Source organism: Callithrix jacchus, chromosome 12 (genome assembly GCF_049354715.1).
Source record: "Callithrix jacchus isolate 240 chromosome 12, calJac240_pri, whole genome shotgun sequence".
NCBI classification, from domain to species: Eukaryota; Metazoa; Chordata; class Mammalia; order Primates; family Cebidae; genus Callithrix; species Callithrix jacchus.
The window spans coordinates 67,171,313-67,190,048 of NC_133513.1; the positions used below are offsets into that span (position 1 = coordinate 67,171,313).

An 18,736-nucleotide genomic window follows, 5' to 3' on the forward strand; every position below is an offset into this window, starting at 1 on the left:
TGGGTGTTTTCATTCTTCTTGCACTGGTTTCTTTCCATGTTCGTGGATTTATCCACTTGTCATCTTTGTAGTTGTTGACCTTCAGATTCCGTCTCTTGAGTGGATGTCCAGTTTGTTGATGATGAAGTTATTTGTTTCTGTTTCTTAGCTTTCCTTCTAACAGTCTGGCCCCTCTGTTGTAGGACTACTGAGGTCCACTCCAGGCCCTGGTTGCCTGGGGATCACTTGCAGTGGCTGCAGGATAGTAAGGGTTGCTGCCAGTTTCTTCTTCTGCTATCCTTGTCCCAGAAGGATGCCCACCAGATGTCAGTCAAGCTCTCCTTTATGAGGTGACTCTTTGGATATACTGGGGTCAGGGAGCTGCTTGAGGAGACAGTCTGTCCTTTATAGGAGCTCAAGTGCTGAGCTGTGAGCTCTGTTCATTCAGAGCTGCTGGGCAGGTACGTTTAATTCTGATGCAGCAAAACTCATAAAAGCCCCCCCTTTTTTTTCCCCAGGTGCTCTGTCCCAGGTGTTAGGGCTTTATTTATGAGTTTCTGTTGTGCTGCTGCCTTTTTAAAGGGCTGCCCTGCCCAGCGAGTAGGCAGCCTGGTCACTGTCTGCCTGCAGAGGCTTTGCTGAGCTGCTGTGGGCTCTGCCCAGCTGCCTTGTGAACTTCCCTGCAGTCCCGTTTATTCAGCTATAGTTAGAACTGCCTCAGTGATGGCGACTGACCTCTATGATGGCAGACTCTCTCTGTAATGGCGGGCAACCTTGGCAGTGGCGGGCAGCCTCGGCAATGGTGGGACTGCCTCAGCTGTGGCAAACTACCTCAGTAGTGGTGGAGTGCCTCAGTAATGGTAGACGACCCTCTCCCACAGAGGTGGATTGTCTCAGGTTCAGCTGTGCTTGCTGTGAAACTCTCAATCCAGAGTGTTTTCAATTGCTGCTTTTTTGTGGGGGTGGGACCAGCTGAGCCTGATCACCTGGCTCCCTGCCTCAGAGCCTTTTTTTTTTTTTTTTTAGTTGAACAGTTGACTGTCTCCCAGGTGTTCCAGTCACCTGTTAAAGGCGCCGGGATCTTTGTGATTTCCTGTGCGGCATCTCACTGTGCCGGCTGAAACAGCGGTGCTGAGATTTGTGGCGCTTTTTTGCTTAGGAATTTCCTGGCCTGGCTTTCTCTTTCAGTCCCCTGTTTAATCAGATGAATGGGCGACTCTGCCTTCCCGGAGCTCCAATCGCCAGGTAAAACGGTGCCTGGATCCATGTATTTTGTATGGAGAAGTGCCACGCCGGGGTGCTGGCAAAAGAGCTGTGCCGGTGAAAACAACAGCCACGCTGTCGACCTGTGGGGCTCCTCTGCCTGGGAATCTCCTGGTCTGTGGGCAATAAAAATCGGTCTGGAAATGCGGCGGCCACTCACCCTCCGTGCTTTCACTGGGAGCTGCAATCCTGAGCTGCTCCTAATCGGCCATCTTGGATCCAGGACCGAAGAATATCTTAAATATTGTAACTTTGTAAGTCTTGCTGTCTGAACAGGCAGTTGTTCCCATTTTGTTGTCTTGAAGTTCTATCTTAGCTATTCTTGGCAATTTTCAGGATTAGCTTAATACATAAAAGAAAGTACTCTTTTGAGAATTTTTCACTATAATGGTATTGAATTTATATATTATTTCAGGGAAAATGTCTGCTTACTGTATTCTTTTCATCCATGAATATAGTATTTATGTCTCCATTAGTTTGGAGGCTTGTATCATGCTATTAGTTAGAGTTTACGCTTTTTTTTTTTTTTTTTTTTTTTGAGACGGAGTTTCGCTCTTGTTACTCAGGCTGGAGTGCAATGGCACGATGATCTCGGCTCACCGCAATCTCTGCCTCCCGGGCTCAGGCAATTCTCCTGCCTCAGCCTCCTGAGTAGCTGGGATTACAGGCATGCGCCACCATGCCCAGCTAATTTTTTTGCATTGTTTGTAGAGATGGGGTTTCACCTGTTGACCAGGATGGTCTCGATCTCTTGACCTCGTGATCCACCCGCCTCGGCCTCCCAAAGTGCTGGGATTACAGGCATGAGCCACCGCGCCCGGCCAAGTTTACACTTTTTTTCATAAAATTTGCAAATCTTTCATTGATTAATGCCTGTGATCTGATAGTGATTATTGCTATTATGAGTAAAATCTGCATTTTGTGATAAATATTGAGATAGAGGAATGCAGTTAATTTTTGTTACGTGATCTTTTGTCCAGTAGGCTTGCTGAATTCTTGTAAATGTTCTTATCGTTTGACCAGAAATTATCTTTGACCTTTTTTCTAATTAGTGTAATTTTCTTCTTTTCTAGTACTTAAAAATTTCTTTTTTTGTGTGTAAGGTGTTGGCTTTAGCCTACAAGTCTCTGTTAGCTATAATCAGTCATAGCAGGCATCATTGTATTTTGTTTTATTTTTATTTTTGAGACAGTGTTGGCCAGGCATGGTGGCTCATGTTTATAATCCTAGCACTTTGGGAAGCCAAGGCGGGCGAATCACGAAATCAGAAGATTGAGACTGTCCTGGCAACATGGTGAAACCTTGTCTCTACTAAAAGTAGAAAAACTTAGGTGGGAGTGGTGGCATGTGCCTGTAATCCCAGCTACTCTCGAGGCTGAGGCAAGAGAATCACTTGAACCCAGGAGGTGGAGGTTGCAGTGAGCTGAGATTGCGCCACTGCACTGCAGCCTGGTGACAGCAAGACTCCATCTCAAAAAAAAAAAAAAAATAGAATGTGCTACTCTTTATTTCCTGTCTCCCCTCTGGCTCTCAGAAGTAAGTTGAAGTAGAACAGTTCTGTGGAGTCAAATGTATTCCCTCATTTGATACAGGTAGCACAGCATAGAGGAGAGGACATAAGCTTCATTACCACATAATCAGGACAAGCCAAGTATGTGTAAGAAACTAAAACTAGTAACACCGTCCAGTTACAAAGAAGGTACAGAGGCAGAGATATTACCGATAATAGACCTCAGTGTCTTTCCTTCCCTCCCTCCCTCCCTCCCTCCCTCCCTCCCTCCCTCCCTCCCTTCTTTCCTTCCTTCCTTCCTTCCTTTTCCTTTCTTTCCTTTCTTTCATGGAATTTCACTCTTGTTGCCCAGGCTGGAGTACAGTAGTGCAATCTTGGCTCACTGCAACCTCTGTCCCCATCCCCTTCATCCCCGCCCCCCATTTAAAGTGATTCTCCTTGCTTAGCCTCCTGAGTAGCTGCGATTACAGGCACTTGCCACCATGCCTGGCTATATTTTTGCATTTTTAGTAGATTTGGGGTTTCACCATGTTGGCCAGGCTCGTCTTGAACTCGAGACCTTGGGTAATCCACCCCCCTCGGCCTCCCAAACTGCTGGGATTACAGGTGTGAGCCACTGTACCCAGCTGCTTTATTCTTTATACTGTGTTGATATTTACATCTCCTCTTAGTTTACTCAGCCATTTTGGTGGAGCACATCCTGAGTAGCTTTTTGATCCATAGTACTTGAGTTTTTTGGGGTTGTTTTTTTTTTTTTTTGGTCTGTCTTGAATAGTTTGCTTGGCTGTGGAATTTTAGTTTAGTTTGGAAGTTACTATTTTGATGATGGACCATTGTAAAAGCTTACAAGCCTGCTTTTGAGAAGCCTGACGCCATTCTGTTTTATGATCCTTTATCACTTTTTCTTTCTAGAAAGCATGTAGAATCTTCTCTTTTTCCCCAAGATTCTGAAATGTTACTGTGATAATGCTTTATGTATGTCTATTTTTATCTGTTGTCTTAGGCCCTTTTAATCTGGCAACTTCTTCAGTCCTGGAAAATTTTATTTAGTTATTTCTGTTTCTTTTTGATGACAATTTTCCCTCTTTTTTTTTCTATTCTCTCTTTAAATGGGTGTTCTCTGTTCAGTTTTTTGTTTTTTTGTTTTTATTTCTAATTTTCTCCCCCTTTTCTGTTTCTCTCTTCGTTCTTCTTTCTGGGAGATTTCCTTAAATTTCCTTTTAAACTCCCAGCTTTTTTCTCTATAGCAGCTTATTTTTGTTTATTAGATGAAAAAGCTTTTCTGATAATATAAATCTTGGTTTTGTTAATGTCTTAGAGTCTATGCAAGTCTCTATTTCCTACATGTTCCTCTTACTCTTTTGTCTTTCTTTGTGTTCATGGACACTTTAAATTTGGAGGCTTTCCGCAGATACCAAATAATCACTGGCTCGGATGTATAGGGTTTGTCTATTTTGAACTTTAGTAGATGGTGATCTGGGAAGCTTATTTTGTGGGTCAAACTTCAGTATACTAGACTTTTAAGATATCATGTCTCAGACTGGTTACTTTCCCCAGGAAAGAATCGGTCTCCTACATAGATGGTAAGGATCTGTCTGCAAGAATTCTGGGTACAGAGTGGGGAAAGATAGCTGACGTTCTTTAGATATTAGTATGCATACAGTCATTTAATTTCCTTTTTTTTCTTTTAAGACAGAGTCTTGTTCTGTCACCCTGGCTGGAGTACAATGGCTCACTGTAACCTCTGCCTATTGGGTTAAAGCGATTCTGCCTCAGCCTCCTGAGTAGCTGGTATTACAGGCATCTGCCACCACATCCAGCTGATTTTTTTGTATTTTTAGTAGAGACAGACTTACACCATGTTGGCCAGGTTGGTCTCAAACTCCTGACCTCAAGTGATCCACCTGCCTCGGGTTCCCAAAGTGCTAGGATTACAACTGTGAACCACCACATCTAGCTTAATTTCCCAATTTTGGTTTGGATATGACGAAGAAGAACAGGAATGAGTTTGGGTTTTCTCTGTATTGAGACCTTTTGTTTTAAATTCTGCAGAGAATAAACTTCTAAAACAGTGAATCTCTGTGGTACACATAGTTATGGAAGGGATTGAAGAATCTAATTTTTTTCTTAAATGGCTGTCACTGAAATTCTCCTTGCTTTTTAGTCCTCTGCTTCCTCAGCCTCCAGTTCCCATCTTAACTGGTGCTGCCATTTATTATGTCTTTGTAAGATTCTGTGGTATACAGTGGGTTGGTTCTCAGCTTCTCTGTCAGGCTGGAATTCAGCTTTCTTATCAAATTGCCATTGTTTTTTCTGTTTCTACCCAATTTGCCTCTATCCTTGTGAGGTATTTTTCTTTCTTAACGATTTCTCCTGATGTAGTTTTTAGTAGGGTTTCAGGAGGGACTGAAATTGGATAGACATAGGTGATTCGCCATCTTAACCCGGAAACCTAAACCTACTTTTAAATTGTCCTACTTATTTTTAATATGTGTGATATTTATGATGAAGCATTGAAATATCCTGAAATGCATAATATCTAGTTGTTCCATATATGTTTTTAAAATAAATGATTCAGTGATTCTATTATCTATTTTCGTAAATCTCAGCATTCTTGCTTTCTTTTTAGAATAGGAGCAAAGTTTTTTTTTTTCTTTACGAGATCTATTAGGAAATTTTGGATCAGTCTGCAGAATTATTTGTTGCAACACCAACCACTGTAAAAGTATCTAAATTAAGAAATTTTGCATTTAAATACCCTCTTTTCAGATAGATGCTTAAGAAGAAATATCAGGAAAATGATTTTTAATTAAATTATGGGGTTTTTTTTTAAATTTTTTATTGGATTTTAGGTTTGGGGGTACATGAGCAGAGCATGCAAGGCAGTTGCATAGGTACACACATGGCAGTGTGCTTTGCTTTCCTTCTCCCCTTCACCCACATTTGGCCTTTCTCCCCAGGCTGTCCCTCCCCAGCTCCCCCTCCCACTGGCCCTCCCCTTTTCCCCCCAATAGACCCCAGTGTTTAGTACTCCCCTTTCTGTGTCCATGTGTTCTCATTTTTCATCACCCGCCTATGAGTGAGAATATGCGGTGTTTCATTTTCTGTTCTTGTGTCAGTTTGCTGAGGATGACGTTCTCCATATTCATCCATGTCCCTACAAACGACACAAACTCATCATTTCTGATTGCTGCATAATATTCCATGGTGTATATGTGCCACATTTTTCCAATCCAGTCTATCATCAATGGGCATTTGGGTTGATTCCAGGTCTTTGCTATTGTAAACAGTGCTGCAATGAACATTCGTGTACATGTGTCCTTATAGTAGAACGATTTATAGTCTTTTGGATATATACCCAGTAATGGGATTGCTGGGTCAAATGGAATTTCTATTTCTAAGGCCTTGAGGAATCGCCACACCATCTTCCACAATGGTTGAACTAATTTACACTCCCACCAACAGTGTAAAAGTGTTCCTTTTTCTCCACATCCTCTCCAGCATCTGTTGTCTCCAGATTTTTTAATGATCGCCATTCTAACTGGCATGAGATGGTATCTCAGTGTGGTTTTGATTTGCATCTCTCTGACGACCAGTGATGATGAGCATTTTTTCATATGATTGTTGGCCTCATATATGTCTTCTTTCGTAAAGTGTCTGTTCATATCCTTTGCCCACTTTTGAATGGGCTTGTTTGTTTTTTTCCTGTAAATCTGTTTGAGTTCTTTGTAAATTCTGGATATCAGCCCTTTGTCAGATGGGTAAACTGCAAAAATTTTTTCCCATTCTGTTGGTTGCCGATTCACTCCAGTGACTGTTTCTTTTGCCGTGCAGAAGCTGTGGAGTTTGATTAGGTCCCATTTGTCTATTTTGGCTTTTGTTGCCAATGCTTTTGGTGTTTTGGTCATGAAGTCCTTGCCTACTCCTATGTCCTGGATAGTTTTGCCTAGATTTCCTTCTAGGGTTTTTATGGTGCCAGGTCTTATGTTTAAGTCTTTAATCCATCTGGAGTTAATTTTAGTGTAAGGTGTCAGGAAGGGGTCCAGTTTCTGCTTTCTGCACATGGCTAGCCAGTTTTCCCAACACCATTTGTTAAACAGGGAATCCTTTCCCCATTGCTTGTTTTTGTCAGGTTTATCAAAGATTATATAGTTATAGATATGTTGTGTTGCCTCCGGTGCCTCTGTTTTGTTCCATTGGTCTATATCTCTGTTTTGGTACCAGTACCATGCTGTTTTGATTACTGTAGCCTTGTAGTATAGTTTGAAATCCGGTAGTGTGATGCCCCCCGCTGTGTTCTTTTTGCTTAGAATTGACTTGGCTATGCGGGCTCTCTTTTGGTTCCATATGAAGTTCATGGTGGTGTTTTCCAGTTCTGTGAAGAAAGTCAATGGTAGCTTGATGGGGATAGCGTTGATTCTGTAAATTACTTTGGGCAGTATAGCCATTTTCAGGATATTAATTCTTCCTAACCATGAACATGGAATGTTTCTCCATCTGTTTGTGTCCTTTCTGATTTCGTTGAGCAGTGGTTTGTAGTTCTCCTTGAAGAGGTCCCTTACGTTCCTTGTGAGTTGTATTCCAAGGTATTTTATTCTTTTTGTAGCAATTGTGAATGGCAGTTCGTTCTTGATTTGGCTTTCTTTAAGTCTGTTATTGGTGTATAGGAATGCTTGTGATTTTTGCACATTGATTTTATATCCTGAGACTTTGCTGAAGTTGCTTATCAGTTTCAGGAGTTTTTGGGCTGAGGCGATGGGGTCTTCTGGGTATACTATCATGTCGTCTGCAAATAGAGACACTTTGGCTTCCACCTTTCCTATTTGAATACCCTTTATTTCTTTTTCTTGCCTGATTGCTCTGGCTAGAACTTCCAGTACTATATTGAATAGGAGTGGTGAGAGAGGGCATCCTTGTCTAGTGCCGGATTTCAAAGGGAATGCTTCCAGTTTTTGCCCATTAAGTATGATATTGACTGTTGGTTTGTCATAAATAGCTTTTATTACTTTGAGATACGTTCCATCGATACCGAGTTTATTGAGGGTTTTTAGCATAAAGGGCTGTTGAATTTTGTCAAATGCCTTCTCTGCGTCAATTGAGATAATCATGTGGTTTTTGTTTTTGGTTCTGTTTATGTGGTGAATTACGTTTATAGTCTTGCGTATGTTGAACCAGCCTTGCATCCCCGGGTTGAATCCTACTTGATCATGATGAATAAGTTTTTTGATTTGCTGTTGCAGTCGGCTCGCCAATATCTTATTGAAGATTTTTGCATCTATGTCATCATGGATATTGGCCTGAAGTTTTCTAAAAATATGGAACGCTTCACGAATTTGCGTGTCATCCTTGCGCAGGGGCCATGCTAATCTTCTCTGTATCGTTCCAATTTTAGTATATGTGCTGCTGAAGCGAGCACTAAATTATGTATGTTACAGTACAGTTCACATTACAAGCATAGCAATATCTCTTTGAGAAAAATCTTTCAGTAAAGTAAACGAAGTTAACTTCAGGATGTCTAACCTTAGTAACATGAAGAGGAATATGATTGATCAGACTTAATATTGATCCTAATGTGTTATAGATACTTTTGTTTTATATGGCAGTAAAACTACCTGTAAAGTTTATCATTGTATTTACTTGAATATTTGGAAAATTTTGAAAATGTCTATTATCTTAGTAATACATCTGGTGTTATTAATAGGTTATTGATATTTAACATTTTTATGCTTTTCCTACAGACTTAATAGTGGGAACTCTTAAAAATAAGGTCATTGTATTTGTATATTTTTATTTTCAAAATATTTAGACTCTCAAGCAAAATGTGGGATAAGCCCAGGTATATATATTTCTTTAAATTTTTTAAGTGATTTCACAGTTGTATATTTTTTCTTTCATAAATCTAGTTTCATCTGATAACCACCTTAATCTTAGAGTTCTAGCCTTCAGAATTGTGAGTTTCTGGAGTTTGAGGATCTATATTGATGAGACCATAGGATCCAAAAATTAATCTAAAAGTCATTTGAAGACTTTGTTGGCTGGGCATGGTGGTTCATACCTGTAATCCCAGTACTTTGGGAGGCCAAGGTGGGTAGATCATTTGAGGCCAATAGTTCGAGACCAGTCTGGCCAACATGGTGAAACTCCATCTCTACTACAAATACAAAATTTAACCTGGCTTAGGAGCACATGCCTATAATTCCAGCTACTCTGGAGGCTGAGGCAGAACTGCTTGAGCCTGGGAGGCAGAGGTTGCAGTGAGCCGAGATCACACCACTGCACTCCAGCTTATGTGACAGAGTAAGACTCAGTCTCAAAAAAGAAAGAAAGAAGGGAGGGAGGAAGGAAACATGATAAACTCATAATGAAGTGTTTTTCTTTTCTTTTTTTAAGAGATGCAGTCTCTGCCAGCACAGTAGCTCACACCTCTAATCCCAGTATTTTAGGAGGCCAAAGTGAGCAGATTGCTTGTGCCCAGGACTTTGAGTTCAGCCTGGGCAACAATGTGAAACTCCAACTCTACAAAAGATACAAAAATTAGTTGGTGCACATCTATAGTCCCAGCTACTCAGAAGGCTGAGGGAGGATCACTTAAGCCCGGAGTTAAAGGCTGCAGTGAGCGAGATTGTGCCACTGCACTCCAGCCTGGGCAACAGAGTAAGACTCTGTCTCGTGTATACATACATACACACTCACAAATTAGCTGGCATGGTGGTGCTTGCCTGTAGTCCCAGCTACTTGGGGATTGATGTAGGAGGATCTCTGGAGCCTAGGACGTTGAGACTCAAGACCCTGCCTCCAGAGAGAGTCAGAGAGTCTTACTGTGTCATCCAGGCTGCAGTGCAGTGGTCCAATTAGAGCTCATTGCAACTTTTTTTTTTTTTTGGAGGTAGAGTCTCGCTCTGTTCCCAGGCTGCTATGCAGTGGTGTGATCTTGGCTCACTGCAACCTCTGCCTGCTGGGCTCAAGCAGTTCTCCTACCTCACCCTCCCTAGTAGCAGGGACTACAGGTGCACACCACCATGCCCAGCTAATTTTTTTTGTATTTTTAATAGAGACAGAGTTTCACCATGTTGGTCAGAATGGTCTTGATCTCCTGACCTGGTGATCGGACCGCCTTGGCCTCCCAAAGTGCTGGGATTACAGGCATGAGCCGCCACCACTCCTGACTGCTTACTGCAACTTTTAACTCCTGGGCTCAAGATGTCCTCCCACTTCAGCCTCTCAAGTAGCTGGGACTACAGCCCCATACCACCATGCCTGGCTAATATTTTTAAATACTTTTTTGGTAGAGATGGGGTCTTGCACCGTTGTCGAGGCTGTTCTTGAATACCTGGCTTCAAGTGATTGTCCTGCATCAGCCTCCCCAACTGCTGGGATTAGTTGTGAGCCACTGCACCTGGCCTTGTAGTCATTCTTTAATTGGATGTGTCAAGCAGCTAATAGCTATTTTCTTGTTAATTTGATAATTGAAGTAGAAAAACTGTCACATGTGTGTTGGTTTTTTGCTTTTTGATTTTTTAAGGTCACCCAGGCTGAAGTACAGTGGTATGATCACAGCTCACTGCAGCCTTGACCTTCCCAGGCTTAGATGATTCTTCTACCTCAGCCTCCCAAGCTGAGGCTACAGGTGCACATGACCACACCTGGCTAATTTTTGTGTTTTGCTATATTGCTTAGGCTCGTGTTGAGCTTCTGGGCTCAAGCAGTCTATACCTTCTGGCCTCTCAAAGTGGTGGGATTACAGGCATGGGCCACTATACCCTTTCATTTGTGAATTTGGATAGAGATTTCTTGTCATGATTTGAATCTTAACTTTGGCTGTGGTTGGATTTATTTTATTTTATTTTGAGACGGAGTCTTGCTCTGTCACCCACACTGGAGTGCAGTGGTGCCATCTTAGTTTACTGCAACCTCCACCTCCCAGGTTCAAGCAATTCTCCTGCCTGAGCCTCCCGAATAGCTGGAATTATAAGCATCTTCCACCATGTCTGGTTAATTTTGTATTTTTAGTAGAGATGGGGTTTTGCCATGTTGGCCAGGCTGATCTCAAACTCCTGACCTCAGGTGATCCACCCACTGCGGCTTCCCAAAGTGCTGGGATTACAGGTATGAGCCACCACACCTGGCTGATTTATTATACATAAAAACATTTTGGCTGGGTGTGGTGACTCATGCCTGTAATCTCAGTGGTGGGCAGATTACGAGGTCACAAATTCGAGACCAGCCTGACCAACATGGTGAAGCCCTAAAAATACAAATGTTAGTCAGGCATAGTGGTATTCACCTGTAATCCCAGCTACTCAGGAGGCTGAGAGGCAGGAGAATTGCTTGAACCTGGGAGGCACAGGTTGCAGTGAGCTGAGATGGTGCCACTGCACTCCATCGTGGGAAACGGCGGGAGACTTTGTCTCAAAAAAAAAAAAAAAAAAAAAAAATTAAGCCTATTTGGGTTAACAGCTTGGTCACTACAAAAGATATCTTAATTAAAAGACATTTATTTAAAAATGGAATGGAAGGCCAAGCGTGGTGGCTTGCCCCTATAATCCTAGCACTGTGGGAGACTGAGGTGGGAGGGTCACAAAGTCAGGAGTTCTAGACCAGCCTGGCCAACCTGGTGAAACCTGTCTCTACTAAAAATACAGAAATTAGCCAGGCGTGCTAGTGCATGCCTGTAATCCCAGCTACTCAGGAGGCTGAGGCAGGAGAATTGTTTGAACCTGGGAGGCAGAGTTTGTGGTGAGGCGAGATTGTACTACTGCACCTCAGCCTGGGCCACAGAGCAAGACTCCGTCTCAAAAAAAAAAAAAGGAATAGAAGCACTTTCCTTTTTTACTATATACCAGTTTGCTGTGTGTGTAAACACACACACATACATATATATATATATATTTAAGTTTCACAATGGACTATACTTTCAAATCCTAGACTTTCATACAGATTAAAAGAGAGTAAAAGCAGTTGCCATCTGATCTTTTCTGTGGCTTTGAGTTTTTTCAGCTCAACCCAGTTCTCAGTGTTTTTACTGTACAGACTGTTGTCATAATTATTATTCTTGCTGTGGCAAATTCTACCAACATTAAAAGTTGATTTGCATTTTAGGCAAAGTAATCTCATATTTTGAATTGTTCCTGACAACCCAAAAAACAAGAGTTTATTAATATGATTGTTTAGTCCGGCGTGGTGGTTCATGCCTGTAATCCAAGCACTTTGGAGGCCAAGGCGGGCAGATCACCTGAGGTTGGGAGTTCAAGACCAGCCTGACCAGCATGGTAAAACCCCATCTTAAAAAAAAAAAAAAAAAAAAAAAAAGAATGTTTAAATGTGACTTTTATTTCTTCTCGAGTCCTTTTCCATTTTGAATTTTAATAGGCAGCTGGGGTTTTTTGGTGTTTTTTTATTTTGCTTTGTTTTTTAAAATTCCTGGCTGTGAATCTTAAGTCCTCGTTCTCTCAGATGTAGCCACCAATCTGGGCATGCCTGTGTCTGAAAAGTAGAGACAGCCTTATGCCCAAACTTCTGTTACCAACGCCTTCTGATATCTAATGAGTTATCTTGATTGCATTTCTGATAATGGCAAAGGCAGTAACCAACTATTTAATATTCTTGTTTAATGATTTTCAAAAGTTCGAAATTTGTGTCTTTTGTCCCATTTTGGGGTCATAAAAATTAAGATTTTATATATAGTACTAACTATAAGAAGAATACTCTGATAGGAAGATACTGCCACGAATACAAAGATGAGTAAGGCAGAGTTCTTGCTCAGACTTTGTCCATTAATTTCTGTAATTCAAGGTAGAGTAAGATAAGTGCCGTAAGAGTATTTGTGTCTGGCATAAAGTATGTGACAGACACTGGCTTCTCAGGGATCTTCTTACTGTTCCCTCTGAAACTATTATATTGTTATCAGAAAAACTCTTAGAATTTAGAGTATCTGGAAATATTAATGATAAACATGAATCTTGGTAATTTTTTGCTTGGCAAAGATAATAAGCTTTTATTGATAGCTTTCTGGGGTAATGAGCTACTTTATTACTGTGACAAGACAGAAAGAAGAAATATTTTTAAAAATGTATATCCAAATAGTTTGTATATTATTGATCTGAGATGCATGAAATGTCTGTGTGCTTACAGAGCGGCATAGCAGTATGAGAAATAACATGATGTGAATCAAATATGCACATTATACATGAGATTGTCATTTAGCATTGGTATTGATTAAAAGCACAAGCAGGCAGGATGTGGTGGCTCACGCCTGTAATCCTAGCACTTTGGGAGGCTGAGGCGGGTAGATCACCTGAGGTCAGGAGTTTGAGACCAGCCTGGCCAACATGGTGAAACCCTGTCTCTACTGAAAATACAAGACTTAGCTGGGCATGGTGGCGTGTGCCTGTAATTCCAGCTATCCAGGAGGCCGAGGCAGGAGAAACACTGGAACCTGGGAGGCAAAGGCTACAGTGAGCCAAGTTCGCACCACTGTACTCCAGCCTGAATGACAGAATAAGATGTCGTCTCAAAAGAAAAAAAAAAAACCCACAAGCAAAGGCTTTTTCAGTAAGTTAGAATAATACCTCTCTTCCCTGAATTACTTACAATACATACAAGCATTTTAAAGTCAGATTAATTGTTGAAGGATCTTAGAGCTAAAGATTTTTAAATCATTAGTTCAAGAACTAGTCAATGAGAGATTGAATAAAATGTATTAAAACATGCTAGTGACTATTACAACACATTTTTTTTTTAACTATTACTTTCTTTGAGTTTCAAGAAAGTTTCTAGCTGAGTGTAGTGGTGCATGCCTGTAGTCCCAGCTACTCAAGAGGCTGTAGTGGGAAGATTGCTTGAGCCCAAGAGTTCGAGGTTACAATGAGCTATGATAGGCCACAGAGTAAGACTCTGTCTCAGAAAAAGTAGTTTCTATATGTGTATGTAAACTCTAGGAAGATGTGGATATTTATTGCTCTTGGTTTGTTTCTAAAGGGTAATTATTATTTGATTATGACTTGAATTTACCTTTTTTTTTTTTTTTTTTGAGACCGAGTTTCGCTCTTGTACCCAGTCTGGAGTGCAATGGCGCGATCTCGCCTCACCGCAACCTCCGCCTCCTGGGTTCAGGCAATACTCCTGCCTCAGCCTCCCGTGTTGCTGGGATTACAGGCGCGCACCACCATGCCCAGCTAATTTTTTGTATTTTTTTTAGTAGAGGGGTTTCACCATGTTGACCAGGATGGTCTCGATGTCTTGACCTCGTGATCCACCCGCCTCGGCCTCCCAAAGTGCTGGGATTACAGGCTTGAGCCACCGCGCCCAGCCGAATCTACTTTTTAAGAGGCCAGAATTTTGGCTAATTCCAAAAAAGACCTGACCTTGCATTGGTCTCATTACTAAGTCCAGCTCTTGCTAGAGCTTTCACTAATTACTGTCTGAGATTAGGACTAGTGGTCAGACTGCAACAGTCACAACTTGGTAAACATTTTGAATATTGACTTAAGATTTTGATATTCATGTATGATTTATAGTTGAAGTAAAAATGTAGTTCTAAGATGTTTTAAAGGTTTCTTTCACTTTTTCTTTAATCTTAGCTGTCTATTAAGATAAACATACAACTTGCCTTTTATAAATGGCTCTCATGTGTGATAAAGCTATAATGGGGTACTTTTTTTCTATTTTTCAAATATCAGATTAGCAAAGATCAGATGTTTTGAACACATGTTTTTGAAAAGAGTGTGGAAAGACTATCACTCTCATTCATTGCTGTTGTGAGTATATACAGATGATAGGAAGGTTGTATAATGCATTTCTAATTATATATATTCAGTACTCAGGCACATTTTTCTTGTAGTAACTTACTGTCTAGTCTACATGCTTTTATGTTTTTCGTGGGAAATGACTTGAGTACAGGGCTTCTTCTTGTATGTATTAGAAGATGGGAAACAACCTAAGTATCTGTTAAATAAACTGAGTGCAGTAGCTCATGCCAGTAGTCCCAGCTACTTGGGGGGCTTAGGTGGGAGGAATTGCTTGAACCCAGGAGTCCGAGGCTGCAGTGAGCCATGATGCCACCACTGCACTCCAGCCTGAGCAACAGTGCAATAACCTGTTTCAAGGAAATACAAAGTTTAATAAACTATGTTACATCCATCCAGTGAACTAGAATGCAGCCAGCCATTTAAAAGAATGAAGTAGCTCTATGTGTACTCACAGGGAATGGTTTGGTTTCCAAGTTATAGTAAGTTCTTTTTCGTTTGTTTATTTTTATTTTATTTATTTATTATTTATTTTTTTTAGACTGAGCCTTGCTCCGTCACCCAAGCTGGAGTGCAGTGGCACAGTCTCAGCTCATGCAACCTTTGCCTCCCTGGTTCAAGGGATTCTCCTGCCTCAGCATCCTGAATAGCTGGGATTACAGGTGCGTGCCACCGTGCTCAGCTAATTTTTGTATTTTTAATAGAGACGGAATTTCTCCATGTTGGTCAGGCTGGTCTTGAACTCCTGACCTCATGATTCACCTGCCTTGGTCTCCCAAAGTGCTGGGATTACAGGCATGAGCCAGTGTGCCTGGCCTTATAAGCTTTTTTAAGTGTAGGAAAAAACAGAATTGCTTTAGCCATTTGGTTTCTTTTTTTTTTTTTGAGACGGAGTTTTGCTCTTGTTACCCAGGCTGGAGTGCAATGGTGTGATCTCGGATCACCACAACCTCCGCCTCCTGGGTTCAGGCAATTCTCCTGCCTCAGCCTCCTGAGTAGCTGAGATTACAGGCACGTGCCACCATGCCCAGCTAATTTTTTTGTATTTTTGGTAGAGACGGGGTTTCACCATGTTGACCAGGATGGTCTCGATCTGTAGACCTCGTGATCCACCCGCCTTGGCCTCCCAAAGTGCTGGGATTACAGACTTGAGCCACCGCGCCCGGCCTCTTTTTTTTTTTAATTGTGAAAATGTTTTATTTTAAATTTTACTTTCTGGGATACATGTGCAGAGCATGCAGGTTTGTTACATAGGTATACATGTGTCATGGTGGTTTGCTGAACCTATCAATCCACCATCTAGGTATTATTTCCTGCATGCATTAGGTATTTGTCCTAATGTCATCCCTCCCCTTGTCCGCCACTCCCTGACAGGCCCCAGTGTGTGATGTTGCCCTCCCTGTATCCATGTGTTCTCATAGTTCAACTCTCATTTATGAGTTAGAACATATGGTGTTTGGTTTTCTGTTCCTGTGTGAGTTTGCTAAGAATTATTAGCCATTTATTTTATTTGTGATTTATAGCTTAAGTGTGCATGTATGTGTGCTTGAATATGCATACCATATCTGTGGAAGAAAACTTGTCAAAACTTGTTGCCTGTGTGATAAACTAGGTGTATGTTTTAGAGTAAAAGGGTAACTGGGATTTTTCTTCATATTTTTGAATTTTATACCCTGTTCATGTGAAAGAGATTTTTAGAGGCTGGGTGTGGCTCATGCCTGTAATCCCAGCACTTTGGCAGGCTGAGGTGGAAGGATTGCTTGAGGCCAGGAGTTCAAGACCAGCCTGGGCAATATGGCAGAACCCCATCTCTACAAAGAAATACAGAAATCAGCCAGCCATGGTGATGCATGCCTATACTTCCAGCTATTTGGGAAGCTGAAGCAGGAGGATCACTTGAGCTCAGGAGGCAGAGGTTGCAGTGAGCCAAGGTCCTGCCATTGCACTCCAGCCTGGGTGACAGAGTAGACACTGTCTCAAAAAAAGCTTCTCATGCATTTTCCTTTATTGCCCTTCCTGGGATATGTGATTTAGAAGCCTGAGAAAATATGCCAAGGCCTTTACATTGAATATGCAACATCTATAGATGCAACATCTCTCTTAATCAATTTATTTATTTATTTATTTATTTTGAGACAGAGTCTCACTCTGTCACCCAAGCTGAAGTGCAGTGGTGGGATCTCAGCTCCCTGCAACCTCCACTTCTCAGGTTCAAGTGATTCTTGTACCTCAGCTTCCCAAGTAGCTGGGACTACAGGTGCATGCCACCATGCGCAGATAATTTTTGTACTTTTAGTAGAGATGGGGTTTCACGAATTTGGCCAGGCTGGTCTAGAACTCTTGGCCTCATGAGATTCACCTGCCTCGGCCTCCAAAGTGCTGGGATTACAGGTGTCAGCCATCACTCCCGGCCTTTTAATGAATTTCTTAGTTTTCAACTTTAACCCTAAAAGTAATTTTCTGCTGTTTACATGAGATAAAGATTCAGCGAAAAAAAAATAGCAAAGATGTTGTTCATATAGTAGGGATGGTTAGATTAAAAAAAATCTTTTTGTGATGGAACATTTTTTTTCAAGCTAAAGTAGCAAACTTAGAAAATATGTAAATCTTTTTTATTTGTATCTGCACAAACAAGGAAAGCCTCCCTTTCCTTTGGCACAAATATTTCATCTCTAATTTTATTGTGCTTTTCATAACCAGGCTGACTTCCTATGAGAGGATAGTTTGTGGCTCTAAACTGAACATACAAAGCTCTATGTGAGATAGTGCCCTTGTCCTTGGCCTTACTAGTACTGTGACCAAGCTTCCTTACCAGACCGCCTGAGTGTATTCCCTTAAATATTTGGTTGAACGTTATATTCACTTCAGTGTGATGACTGCATAGTGGAGTCAGTATTCAAGTAGTGTGGTTGTTTACTGTTTTTCTAGAAAATACAGATCATCAGCAATTCTAATTGTACATACTCATCGACGCAGGCATTCTAGTTCTAAGGAATTTATCCTACAGTCTTATTTGTTGGAAATAAGCATAGGATGATCATCTTCATTATTATGGGCCTACTTCAAAGACCTGATCATCCATTAAAAAACCAAAAATGCATGAAGACTGGATTCCTCGAAAGGCTTTCACTGTTTCTTGCAGAGATGATTTTGCCTCAGAGTCTTGAAATTTGAACACAAGGATAAGGGTATTCTTCTAGATTTTCTTGGAATTTATAGAAATTAACCCAGTTTGTTTATCTTCAAATCATTTTTATGTTTTTGCCAAAGAGATTATAAATTAAGAGTAATAGTTTTTATATAAAAATTATGGGCAGCAATAACAAGGTTGACATTATTTATGGGGCATTTGCACTATTTGTTTTGCTCTATTGTTTGTGCCCTAGGTAAGCTCTGTTTTGTTGTCAATTAACCATTTTAAAATGGTCTTGCTGATAAACTGTAATAAAAAATCTAGACCAGGTGTGGTGGATCACGCCTGTAATCCGAGCACTTTGGAAGGCTGAGGCGGGAAGATCACTGGAGGCCAGATATTTGAGACCAGCGTTGCTAACATGGTGAAACCCCATGTCTACAAAAAATGCAAAAATTATCTGGGTGTGGTTGCACAGGCCTGTAATTCCAGATGCTTCAGAGTCTGAGGGATGAGAATTGCTTGAACCCAGGAGGTAGAGGTTGCAGTGAGCCAAGTCATGCCACTACACTTCAGCTTGGGCAATAGAACAAGACTCGATCTCAAAAAAAAAAAAAAAAATCAGTTGTAATGTTTAAGGATATAATAATTCATATATCATCTTATTTCTAAACTCTCTTCATATCGTATAGGTTTTTTTTTTTTTTTTTTTTTTGAGATGGAGTCTTGCTCTTGTTGCCCAAGCTGGAATGTAATGGCATGACCTTGGCTCACTGCAACCTTCGCCTCCTGGGTTTAAGCCATCCTCCTGCCTCAGCCTCCTGCATAGCTGAGATTATAGGCACCCACCACCACACCCAGCTAATTTTTTGTATTTTAAGTAGAGGTGGAGTTTCACCACATTGGCTAAGCTGGTCTGGAACTCCTGATATCGGGTCATCCACCACCTCAGCCTCCCGAAGTGCTGGGATTACAGGCATCAGCCACCACTCCCCGCTCATATCATATAGTTTCTAGTGTGGTACTTAATATAGACTTAGCAATAATGTTTATTAAATATGTAAATTAATGACTAAATTTTTCTAAAAAAGATTAGAATGTATGTGG

General features: G+C 41.1%; 1 protein-coding gene and 1 non-coding gene across 17 annotated transcripts in view; one reads left to right on the forward strand and one right to left on the reverse strand.

Moving 5' to 3' along the window:
- The window catches only part of JMJD1C (jumonji domain containing 1C), a 380,550-nt gene that overhangs the window by 225,891 nt on the left and 135,923 nt on the right, over positions 1-18,736 (forward strand). The gene's annotated exons all lie outside the window — the stretch shown is intronic.
- LOC118146465 (U6 spliceosomal RNA) lies at positions 8,062-8,168 on the reverse strand. The gene has a single exon (XR_004732327.1). It is a non-coding gene; the product is annotated as a U6 spliceosomal RNA (small nuclear RNA).